Source organism: Podarcis liolepis (genome assembly GCF_965112155.1).
Source record: "Podarcis liolepis genome assembly, chromosome: 4".
Taxonomy (NCBI): domain Eukaryota; kingdom Metazoa; phylum Chordata; class Lepidosauria; order Squamata; family Lacertidae; genus Podarcis; species Podarcis liolepis.
In genome coordinates, this window is record NC_139558.1 from 44,912,941 (window position 1) to 44,925,674 (window position 12,734).

At 39.1% G+C, this 12,734-nt stretch overlaps 1 long non-coding RNA gene across 1 annotated transcript; it reads right to left on the reverse strand.

Annotated features, from left to right (window-relative positions):
• Positions 1–4,769: 4,769 nt before the first annotated feature.
• Positions 4,770–12,314, reverse strand: LOC310704629. Its single transcript, XR_014524936.1, has 4 exons — positions 12,110–12,314; positions 9,846–9,945; positions 5,351–5,420; positions 4,770–5,027 (listed from the first exon to the last, which is right to left on the reverse strand). It is a non-coding gene; the product is annotated as an uncharacterized lncRNA (long non-coding RNA).
• Between the last annotated feature and the right edge of the window lie 420 nt (positions 12,315–12,734).

Sequence of the window (12,734 nt, forward strand, 5' to 3'; positions counted from 1 at the left end):
TGAAGACAGTTTGAGGTAAAACAATGGAATTCTCTTCTTGGTGTGGAAAGCTTATTGATTCATACTCTGCACAAGGTATCAGGTATCAGGGAATTCCACTCACATAACTCTGACAGGCCATTCTTCTTCACCTCCTCCTGGGCCCCACAACTCTGAATGGGTGTTAAGGTTGGTCTCTGAAGTCCCCTTTACCATGACAGTGAGTCTCACAGCCCTGAAGGCAACTCTTCACCCTTAAAGATACCTAAAGGTACTCACCATATGTTTCCTAACAGAACTACCCACAACTACCTGCAAACATAGACAAACAACCTATTTAACAGCTGCTACTCACTAAGTATACCCACCATGAAATCAATATGGAGGAGGGGTGTTTGTGTATGAACAGCCTGCAAGGCCAATCCTACTCAACATTCAATGGCGACCAGCCATGCCTGTACTGAATGAAGGATAGGAGTGTAGGTGCCAGAAAACGGAAATGGATGAAGGAGAGGCATAAACAGCCCAGAGTGAGCCCTGTTATACTGACGTTGGTGCAGGCTGTTTGCCACCACAAGCCCTTTGGGCAAGGTGGCAATAGGAAAGTTGCGCAAAATTGTTTTTGCCTTAGGTGTGATCTCAAGGTCAGAGTGATATTTGGGGATTTCTTTGCAAAGGCAAGGATAGGATACATCACAACCAAGAGAGAAGTGTGATAACTATTGACAAATACATAGAACAGCATGACAGAGCATTCTCTTTTCAAACCGAACAACAGCGTGACACGTTTCCGATTGGAAATCTCTTAGGTCTCCCAGACAGCACTATAGAAATTTCCCTGCATTTCCTGGCATTTCTCCTTGTCAGAGTTATTTGCTGGACAAAGCATTCCCACCAGGCAGCTACTCCTTAAATCAATCACTTCTCTGCAATAGAAATAGCCTGCTCTTAATTCTCTTCAGCAAAAACATTCAGCTTAATCATAATATAAAGCAAACAGATACTCAGAGGAATTTGTTACGAGGAAAGCACTGATAAATGTGAACCTTGAAACCATGCTTGCTTTCTTTGTGGTCAGTTATAGACCACATAACCTTTTATCTCTGTCTAAACACTCGTGAAAACATCTTAGCAGTATAGATAAAAATAAATTATTTTTTAAAATTCAAAACTCTGGTATTTTAAATTTTGCAATGGGCACTTTTGGATTTTAATGTTTTTATTATAGTAAGTATCTCTGGGTGCGATCCAATGTTAGATGCAGAATAGAAACATGGAAATAACAGACTTAAGTAATGATTTATTAAGTATGATGGGAAGTCAGATACCTTCCTATATATCCTTGTTTAAAATGAAAACTGAATATGCTATCTGAATCATGACCACATATCAAACCCATCAGCCTTGTTTAGTCCTTAACCAGATCTAAGCTGCATGTCCAGATTTGTATTTAAAGCTAAGCTACGCTTAACTAGGTTTTATAAACCATCAGCAAACCTTGGTTAATTAGTGTGTTTTAACTTGAGATTATAAACCAGCTACAGTGGCAGTTTCAAGTGATCAACTTTAACTATGGTTTAGTGTTATACACTAACCAGGGCATCAGTTTAAATGCTAGTTTTCTATGTAAATCTAATAGCTAAACATAATCTAATTTCTAAGCATAAACATTCTAAATTATGATAACATCACACTCCCCCCCCCCATCTCTAGAAAAGTAAGTCCCATTGAGTTCAGTGGGGCTTACTCACAGGAAAATATTTATGGGATGGCAACCCATGATGACATTATTTAATGGATTGTATTCCACTAAATTATATGCAGAATAGATCCACTGAAATCAACAGATTGAAGTTGGTCCATTGATTTCAAAGCTTTGAGTCTGACTTGTTTGGATACAAACCAAGATATTTTAGCATGATTTTGATGGCAGAATATTATCTTGAAAGACTGTTTTAATACTACTTGTAATGGCTGGTGATGGTTTCCTCCCCCCAAAGACCTTATAAGGTTGTTTAGCTTTCTTTTTATTTTATTATGTTTGTTCTATTTTATTCTTGCGGTGCCATTTGGAGTTTTTATACTGGATCTCTTTATACTATTTGTTACATTTTACTTATAATTGTTGTATGTCACTTATAGAACATATGTAGTGACTGAAAACTGCTGCCTCTACCACCACCACTAATGATAATAATAATAATATCGGAGGGATAAATAACCAATCTCTGCAGGAAGATGTATTTTAAATCAGATTGTTAACCTTTTTATGCTGAAAAAACGTTTCCTGGGAAGATGAAAATTTCACATTTGGGAGCTGATCAGCAAAAGGTTAATCACATTAATCTACAGTTTACTTTATTGAATTTGACAAGTCTTAAATGCTGTATCAGCAAGTATATGTGATTGACCACGGTGACTGGCAGGATATTCAACTTGGAGGTATTGCAGCAAAAAGGTCACTGCCCCTGGCAATTAGTTTTGCCTCTGAGTCACGAACTTTCCATTGTCTGTCCCCATACAGTTGGCCAAGATATTGTAGACTGGAAAGAAATCTGCTTCTACCTTTTCAAAGAATCAGAAATTTGAGGATTGTAGAGCGGATCATTTTTCTTTTTGATTGCATGATAGAGAGCATTCTCCCATCACTTCCACCAAAGCTAAATGTCAGTTTACAGGGTTGTGTTTCTGCTGAGACCCACATCCCAGGACTTCTTCTCCTCCTCCTTCCCACCTCTGCTTGCAATGACCTATAATAATGTTACCAGATGTCCCTGTTTCCTAGGGACAGTCCCCGGATTTACACATCAGTCCCCATACAAAATCCATTGAAGTTGAAAAGTGTCCCTGGATTCATTGAAAAAAATCTGGTAACCTTAACCTATAACTATCACTGAAACTACCAAAAGTAATAGTAGCATAACTGCCATTTTGAATAACAGAACCTATCCCTCTACTGACCCACTTAGAATACATTAGATATCCTATCTGTTTGTATCTCTGGTCCTATTAAGACATAGAAAGGATAATAGCAGAATACAGATGGCATACATAATCTTCCAGCTACTAAACTAGTCCACCCAAGGACAAAATAGATGAAAATTAAAAGGCTGTTGGCTACCAGGATCAGCAGCAAGACAGAGTAAGGAAGAAGAAAAGGCAGTGTGAAATATGAACATGAAATATCCCACGCTGACATTTAATGAAGACAAGTGGTTATACATCATACAAGCGAAGTGAAACACAGGTCTGATAAAATAGCAAGATTCTAGACACAGATTCATTGTCAGGTTCTTCTAAATAGTGTAGTGTTTTGGTTAGTTTCCCATAGTACTAAGGGGGGAAAATCATCTACATATTTGGAAAAATAAGCACAAGCCAATAAAATAATGTATTAGATCAGCTTCTGCAATTAGTCAGCTGTGCTTGTTAACTTATTGCTCCACATAGCTAGATACTGAGATGTTGCAAATCACACAGATTTTTTAAAAAATAATATTTTCCTGTTAAACTGCAGTAGCTCAGTTCAGAGTGAGTAGCAAACAGACCTGGGAAAGTGATTATGAGCTAGTTTTCAATCAGCAGGTGAGAATAATAATTTTAAGATGCAAGTTTCAATATTGACTTCACTGTTTCTCAGCTTCACAGACAGATTTTTCAGGAAATGAAGTTGTGTGTTTTTCTTTTCATATGGCATAAGAGACACACAGCTGTAGTTTTCACAGAGTAGACCTTCTATGGAGTAGACCTCCTATGGTGAATCAGGCTATGCTGAACCAAATGGTTCAATGCTCATGACTGAAACATTACCAGGAATTCAAAGGTAGAGGTGGAATTGACATCCGGGTGGAATGTTTGAAAGGCTGACATTTTCATGAGGCCAGGTGAGACAACTGGCATATCACCCAGAATGCTTTGCTCTGAGGAAAGATCCCGTTTCTAATTTCCTCTGAGTGAGGCAGTGAAGCAGAGAGGCTAACATAGCAGCAAATAATTTTTTTTAAAAAGTGGAAGACATTAATGACAGGCATCACTTGTCTCAGATGACACTATCTCTTACAATGGCCCTGCATGCATTGACTAATCTATGGCTTCCTAATGATAACTTCATAATTTTAAAAAAGGATGGTGATTAAAGAAAATATTCCTTGTGCTTGAACAAACACAAATAGCCACCCAACCAAATTCTTTGGTTATTTCCTAATAGTAATAACATGCAACATCAGCATTTTAACAATATAGGATTGTCACAGAAATCTCTCTTTAAGAAGGAGGGCATTCACACTGCATTTTGTGGCACTGTCACCCTGAATAAAACTGAGATTTCTGAGATGCATTGTAAAACAGATGTGGGGAACCTTTGTCCCTCCAGATGTTGTTGATCAGCTTCAGGCAGCATGGCCAATGCCTAGGGATTTGGGGAGTTGTAGTACAGCAAGGTCTGAAAAAACAAACATTCTTCATACTTGCTCCAAAATGTACTGCATTTTTTACAAATCTGCTTATGAATAAAACTTACACGAAAGGGCCTAATGTATTTTTATAACTGGGAGTTTTGATTCTTCCTCATGGCAAGGTTCTGATGATAGGACCAGTTAAATCTCTTTGAAAGCCATAGATTCCTTGGTTTATTTTAACATTTTCTATCTGAGTTTGAATCAAATCTGAGAAAGATCTTTGGCTAAAAGTAATTGGAGCCCAATCTTATACAGTGTTTTTTTTATTTCAAATCAAGAATATACACTGGATTACCAAATTTAGCAGAATGAAAAGAGAGCTATGACTTTATTCCAGAAAAGTATTTAGCTCACTATAACCCCCTTCTGTCTGACATTAAGAAAGAAAGAAATTTCTTTTCTGGCTGAAACCCCAACATTTGAGGAGATTAAGCATCCTTAAATTGATAACATTGATTAATGAAGAAATGGACAGTGTGCAATACGGTATACTGACTTCAGCAGAAAGTAAAATGCAGCCACTTTCTATTGAAATCATGATGAAGGTTGAAGGCCTGGTCAACGAAACCTGAAGGACATCAAGATGGAAATCTGTAATGATAATGTAAGACCACAGGCTATAATTATATTAAAGAAAATTATTGCAAAGCAACCTTCCACTTACTGAGCTATTAGGGAGCTTGGATGTATCTGAATACCTCTTTGACATTGGTGATGATACTAGATAAACAAGACATAAGGCAGAATATGCACTTATAACAGCTGAGGTAAACAGATTCATAGCTCACTTTTTTCACCACAGTTTCACAGAGTCTTATCACAGCTAGAAGATGCAGTGACAAGAGAAAAATGTTTTATATTCCCACAATTAAAATTAAACTATAATGCTTTTGGGAAACAGGTATACCACATACCAAGCTGTTGATACTGAAATCATTGAGGGAAAGTCCTTTTGGTGGTACCCCAACCAGTTTGTCATCTGCTCTGCATTGAGATAGGAAAGGTAATAGGGCCGGCAAGGAAACAAAGGGTGTGAAATCTATGCCAGACAGCATGTAGGTGGGACCCCCTCCTTCAACTCACTGGTAGTTAGAAAGACAAAGGGCAGAGTTGGGAGTGGAGTTATGTGAGCTAGAAGCTAGGAGATTGAAGCAGCAGGCTGGGAAGTCAGAGACAAAGTGATGCTTATCCAAGGCTGTGGCTATGAGAGAAGCAAGACTCTCTTGGGGTGTTAATGCTGTGAACCCATCCATCAAAGGCTCAGGCTGCATATATGTGTAAATTATCCATATACCATAAAGACACTACAGTCTGAACTGTACTTCATTCCAAAAGGAAAGACAAACCCTGGGTAAGCACCTGGAACCCCTGGAAGGTTAAACCACTCAGAGTGTGTGCAACAGTGCTATAACCAAAGAGTCTCGTTTTGGTATTGGACTGCAGGTGGATTTTTTTCTTTTCTTTAACTGAATTATATTTGAAACTTTCAGCCCAAACACTATCACTCTCTAACCTTCATTTTCCTGCTTACACTTCATTTTTTTTTTTTAGAGCAGGTCATAAACAAGCTTCACTGAAATACTCCTTTAAGCTGTTTAATTGTGATTTTGTATGGGTCATTGTGTTTCTAAATCAGCCATGAGTAGAAGTGGGTTAGAAAAAAAGCCACTATTGAAAAGAATCTAGTTTTCTCTAATTTAATCAGTGAAAGATCTCAACAGAGAAAGTGGAGGTGTATGTCTCTGAGGAGAAATGACAGACATAAAAATACTTTACTTGGCACAAACATCTCCTACAACTGAGAACACAAGGGACTTGACTTTTGGATCCATTCCCAGTTCATGAAGAAAGGTGACTCTCATTCTAACAGAAATAAGACCTTGAGGTAGACCGATCTAGAATTCAAATAGAACTCTGATGCAGAGTGTGTGTATAACTGTGTTCTTATACAAAAAACCAAACAGTCCCTTGGTACTCTTTAACACATCAAATCTATCAGCAACAATAGATATATTTTAAAGTCTTTAGGTGGAATAAGTGAAGCTTACTCTTTAGAAATAATTGAGTGACAAATGCTTTCAGAACAGGGTTTACTTGTAACTTTGAATCTCTCTATCCACACCTCATTGAACTAAACCAATCTTCCTGTCACACAGAGCAATTCTAAGGTGGGGTTGATGGAAGATACTGTGGCAGACAACTTGAACTTGCTAAATCCTGGCAGTAAACAATGTCCATGGTTAAAGGGTGTGGGGAGTAGATTTCCTATTTTTCACCTTTATTTTTAAGCATCTGTCCCCCTGGAACTAATAAGTGGGGAAAATACAGTTGGTATCCCCACCCTCTTTGCCTTTATGAAGGCATGTTGCAGCAATGAGGGGGAATTGGACATGGTATATTCAAAGCCTACCCAACATCCTATGGAACACCCTGTCTCACCAAGACATGGTGCCACCCAAGGCAAGGTGTGCCACTGCTGGTCTTTCTCTCTCTCCCCCCCCTTCTTACTTTTCAGGTTCTGCCAGTGCTAATGCATTGAAGGAATCCCACCTCCTCCTACATGCCTTGCACTGAGGAAGGCATGTGAATCCTTCCTAAGAGTGATATAGTCTGGAAGAGGTGACCCAAAATAATGCCTATACCACCATTACTTTAAACTGTTCTAAAAAGAATACCCAGCTACCCTGGAAAAGTGGTGGCAACGTAGGCATTCTTCTGGGCCACTTGCCTCAGAATGCACCACTCTAGGTAAGGACCCTGTCCCCTTCCTCAGAGGGAGACAGAGGAGGGGGCAGAGGGGGAGATGTGCTGCCACAAAGTTAGTGGTTTCAAAATATTAAAAGAACAAGGGGAAAGAGCAGTGACAGTGAGTAAGGGAAGTGAATGGGAGCCTGGGGCAATAAAATTGCAACACTTGCCCCTGCTGCTCAAAGCAAATGTCTCATTTGCCTAATGGACGGGTCAGCACTGCATGGTGTACCTTCAGCTGTACAGTGAAGGCAACAGAACTCCCCACTAATAATAAAGAAGATCCTCAATACTGGGCCTTCCTCTCCACCATGATCCTCCCTTTCTGCTAGCAGAGGAGAAAATCTAAATCATACAACAGTCCCTCAGCTGACCTTACCAGCAAATGAGGATTGTTCCCATGGAACCAACTGTGTAGGTAATGCAGATATGTTTTAAAAAGGTAAAGGATCCCTGGGTGGTTAAGTTCAGTCAAAGGCAATTATGGGGTGTAGTGCCCGTCTTGCTTCAGGCTAATGGTGCCGGTGTTTGTCCGCAAACAGCTTTCCAGGTCATGCGGCCAGCACGACTAATCTGCTTCTGGTGCAATGGGACACCATGACGAATGTCAGAGCGCACAGAAACACTGTTTACCTTCCCACCACAGCGGTACCTATTTATCTACTCACACTGGTGTGCTTTCGAACTGCTAGGTTGGCAGAAGCTGGGACAGGAGCTCACCCCATTGCAGGGATTTGAGCTGCTGGCCTTCCAATCAGCAAGCCCAAGAGGCTGAGTGGTTTAGACCACAGTGCCACCCACTCCTCCCTGCAGATGTGTATATACATCTGAAACATAAATCACCAAGCACTGGTCAATTATGGACACATTAGCTGGTGTGGGTGGGTTGCAGTATATTGGGGCCCCATCTTTTTAATTTCCAATTTTTCCTCATAGGGATGTCACTGCATCCCCTTGATCATTTTGGTTTCCCTTTTATGAACCTTTTCCAACTCTACAATCTCCTGTTTGAAGTGAGGTGACCAGAACTGTACAGTTTTTCAAATGTGGTCATGCCATAGATTTGCATAATGTCATTATGATATTGGCAGTTTTATTTTAAATTTGTTCCTAATGATCCCTGGCATTGAATTGGCTTTTTGAATTGGCTTTTTTGTGCTGCCACACAATTGTAGCTGCTGATACTTTTTTTATTGCTAGTGTGGAGTGAAATGTTACGCTATTATTGTAATATGTACTTTTACATTTTGAATTGCTTTATTTCTGAATGTTTATTTTATTTGTGAATCACTGTGGAGCTTTGCCTACATAAAAGCACTTGCGCAAATAGAAAATGTAGATATATTGATGCTCATTGTCATTATTAAGACATGTATTTGATTTTGCAAAACTATTGCTCCTAGTTATATTCCCCAACATCTTTCACATCCTGACCACTGTGGTAATACCGCCTGAGGTATAAAACAGAAAAGGGTGTGTGAGGTACACTAAACACCTGCTTTTAAAATTATCAGTGCAGATTAATATTGTGATTTCTGCTTTACACTCATTCTTTTTTGTTTGTTTGGTTCTAGTTACATATAGGCACAAACTGGCTTTCAAAGGGCTGAATCCAATTCTATAATGTATAAATATATTAGTCAAATTAAACTTTCTTTTGTTCAGTAAATTCTTAGAAATGTGCCCAGTTATTCACATGGTACTTTGGAATGCTGGCAGTTAAAAGGGTGGCACCACTTAAAAAACAATATTCCATGAGTGGTGCTTAATGAGGAATATCCCGTGTAGCTGTATCCATCCTGCTCTATTTCTTCCTCCTCTTCTCACTGTGTCGATCTGTCTTGGAAATAGGGATTTGAAGAAAAGAAAAAGAAGTAAAGAGCCACAGATTCTTTTTGTTTTGTTTTATCATCAGCTCCAAAGAGCAGGTGTTTGGCAGGCATCCTGATTTTTGCATATCTGTTGATTTCCATGTTTTGTAATTTTTAAAACAACACAATCCATTGCTGTGTGGACTCCTCCAAAAGATTTTTGAGGGTGTACTTCTCACCCAAAAAAGTAAAATGAAAATAAAAATGCAAGCACAACCTACTGAAGGGCTCATCATGTCGCATGATTGAGCTATATTCTGTTACATTTTGTTTTGAGTCCATTAGTGCAGTATGATATGACAGATACGGCAATAAATAACTCCATTTTAAGACAAATATGTTCCAGTGTTCCAAATTATCAGTGGCTAAGGATCAGGAAAAAACAGTTTGCATCATGTAGCTAGAAAAACCTGGCTTTGGCATTTTTTAACATTGACCGCCAGCTGGATCCTGGATAGATATGAACAGTTGATTGGGTTCATGGGCTTCTTGGCTTATTCTGCTACCACCCACTCCTACGCAATACACTGACTAAACATTTGAATATTCATTCAGCACCTTATTATGCAGCCTAGTTTTCATCTTAGGGAAGTTAACTTTTATCACTTACTTAAAGATATAGTACTGAGCTTATATCCACAAATAACTCCAAATGCTGTGTGTGTGTGTGTGTGTGTGTGTGTGTGTGTGTTTTATATTGTAAATAGTTCTGGGATCTTCAGATTAAGATTTCTGGCTCACACTCATTTATTAAATAGTAAATAATAAGATAAATGTTGCTACGCAATACCTGCTGGAGTGCATGGTCTAGGCAATCAGCCTTATTCTTGCTTTGCTTGGTTAGAGGTCTTTCGCAATGGCACTCTGTATGATGTGTTGGGAGAAGTCAACTAGGTGAGACAAACAGACAGCTCAGGTTAATAATAATCATTAACTATTGCTTCCTCTGGCAAACCAGTCAAGAGAACAGAAAGATATGGCAGGTGGGAAGGGCTTGGGATGAATGGCAGAGTGGCAGCAGCTCAGGGCAATGGGAATGGCTGGGTAGAACTCAGGCAAACTGGTCCTTGCCTTCCCCCCTTCCCCACAAGAGGTCACTCTGCCTAATAGTACAGCCACCAATCTCAGTGAAATTCTACACCAAGGATACAGAAACCTGCCTAATCTCAGCTTGTTCTATCAGTACATTTTTAAAATAATTGCACAGCATGCCTTTTAACTGCTGCCTTGTTAGAGCAGGGCCTGTGTCAAAGGGCCATTTCATTCACTTCCATGAGTTAGTTATGCATTGTATGGATGAAAAAGTGTGTCATTTTATGTAAGGGGCAGATTTAAGGCTAGATCTGAGAGGCATTTAGGCAAAAATTCAAGTTTGCGTGTGTGATTCTCTAACACAACCACACCTTTTGATTTGGAGAGTAGAAGGGAAATTTTTGGAAAATGTACTCATTATTTCCCAAATTATGATATTCTGGCAAAAGTCTGCTGGGAAAATGTCGCTGCATAACCATTCTGAATTGTGACATTGTTTAATTTTCTGCTAGGAAGATCAGGAAAAGACACTTCTGTTTGCTTCAGCAGTAATCACAGTATAAATGCACTGGGGAACTTGTCTGCAAGAGCTTTAAAAATATTTCAGACTCATCAGCAAACAAAAAAGGAAAGTAATAAGAATGCATCTCACTAGGTCAACACTCCTACAGTGAAAATAAAAAAATTCCTTCCAGTAGCACCTTAAAGACCAACTAAGTTAGTTCTTGGTATGAGCTTTCGTGTGCATGCACACTGCTTCAGATACACTGAAACAGAAGTTGCCAGAAGTGTATCTGAAGAAGTGTGCATGCACACGAAAGCTCATACCAAGAACTAACTTAGTTGGTCTTTAAGGTGCTACTGGAAGGAATTTTTTTATTTTGACTATGGCAGACCAACACGGCTACCTATCTGTAACTCCTACAGTGAATAGCAGACAAACACCTAGGTTACCTATTGCCCAGACAATAGGTAATAGCAGACAAACACCTAGGTTACCTATTGCCCAGATGCCTCTCCAAAAGCAGCTCAAACAATAAAGAATTATAATATTGATTTAAATAAAAAGGGAAGAATTCAACGTCAGACTCTTGTTCCATCAGTCCAAGCATTTCTGCTTCATTGGTCATAGGCTCCCAATGCAGGGTAACAATTTGAAATTAGTTTCGTTCATACTGAAGACATTATTAAACACAGTGTGCATACATTTGTCATTAGCAGTGGGGTTCAAAAAGTACATATGAATCCAATCTCCTTGATATTTACAAACTGTCAAACTACCATAGTTTAGAAGTACATAATGCATTTTTAAACCAGCTCCAAACTAAATAATGGTGTTGGGGCTACACTAGACTCTTCTCAATGATGATTTTAACTTGCTGCTGTTTTATTGCTGGTGTGGATTGAAATGTTTTTATTGTTGTGATTTGTATATTTTATCTTTTGAATTCTTTATGATTTTAATTTGCAAACCATCTTGAAAGTATGTTTTGCATTGACAGGCAATAAAAATGTTTCAAGAGATAAGCACCATATTCATGTTCAACAAATTTGTGAATTAATGTACTTGATTTTGCAGCTATTTATCCCAGCTATGTTGCATCATGAACTTTGGTGGCAGCAATTCTTTTATTGGGCTTTTATTGTCAATTCTTTTATTGGGCTTTTATTGACAGATAGGAAGGCATCAGAGAAGAAGAAGAAGAAGAGGAGGAGGAGGAGGAGTTTGGATTTGATATCCCGCTTTATCACTGCCCAAAGGAGTCTCAAAGCAGCTAGCATTCTCCTTTCCCTTTGTCCAGAGTGCTGGAGAAAGGCACATAAATTGTTAACAAGAAAACACACAGATCCCAGCCACTTCATACCAATAGGAAGTTCCAAAGCGCCTTTCCGCAAAATTCAGAGGATTTTTTTTGCCCCTCCCTCAGTAGATCTCTCTCTCTCTCTCTCTCTCTCTCTCTCTCTCTCTCTCTCTCTGTGTGTGTGTGTGTGTGTGTGTAAGTAGCACTGGTATTTAATTACCTGGTTTACTACACAAATCTTTTCCCAGCCTTTGATGTTCACTTGGCTATGTTACGAATTGAATCCTGCTTTCCCCAGAAGTTCTTCCCTGGCTTGGATCTTAAGTGAGATTCATGTGCATGAAGAATCAGAGTTCAGCAAACTTCTTTCAGTTCTTCGGTCATGTCTTCAATGAACATTCTGTCCACTCCATCTCTGTCCAATCTGTGCATTCTGTGCTGAAAATAAAAATAAAAATGGTGGCACTTAGCATGCCTCATTGTGCTAGGAAGAGAGCTGCTAGCAGTCAGTCATGAAAGGGTGGCTTCCATGTCTGCTGGAACTTTAATCTAATCAGACTACAATTGCCAGGGGCTAAAGTGATTATGCATATGGCACTACCAGCTTACATGTGCCACCATTACAAGCCAGGAGACAGCTCTCTGAGAGCAGAAAGCTTTCTTTGAATGATTGCTGAGAGTGCTCGTAAATACCAAGCTGATTCGGAAGCATGTCAAAGGGAGCTCATTCATCATTCAAACAAGGCAAACAATTGAGATCGAAATGGATTCCTGTGAAGGTACTATGCTGAAGGTACAGGGTAGAAAGGTCATGTTATCTGTAATGCCACTCAGGAATTTAATTG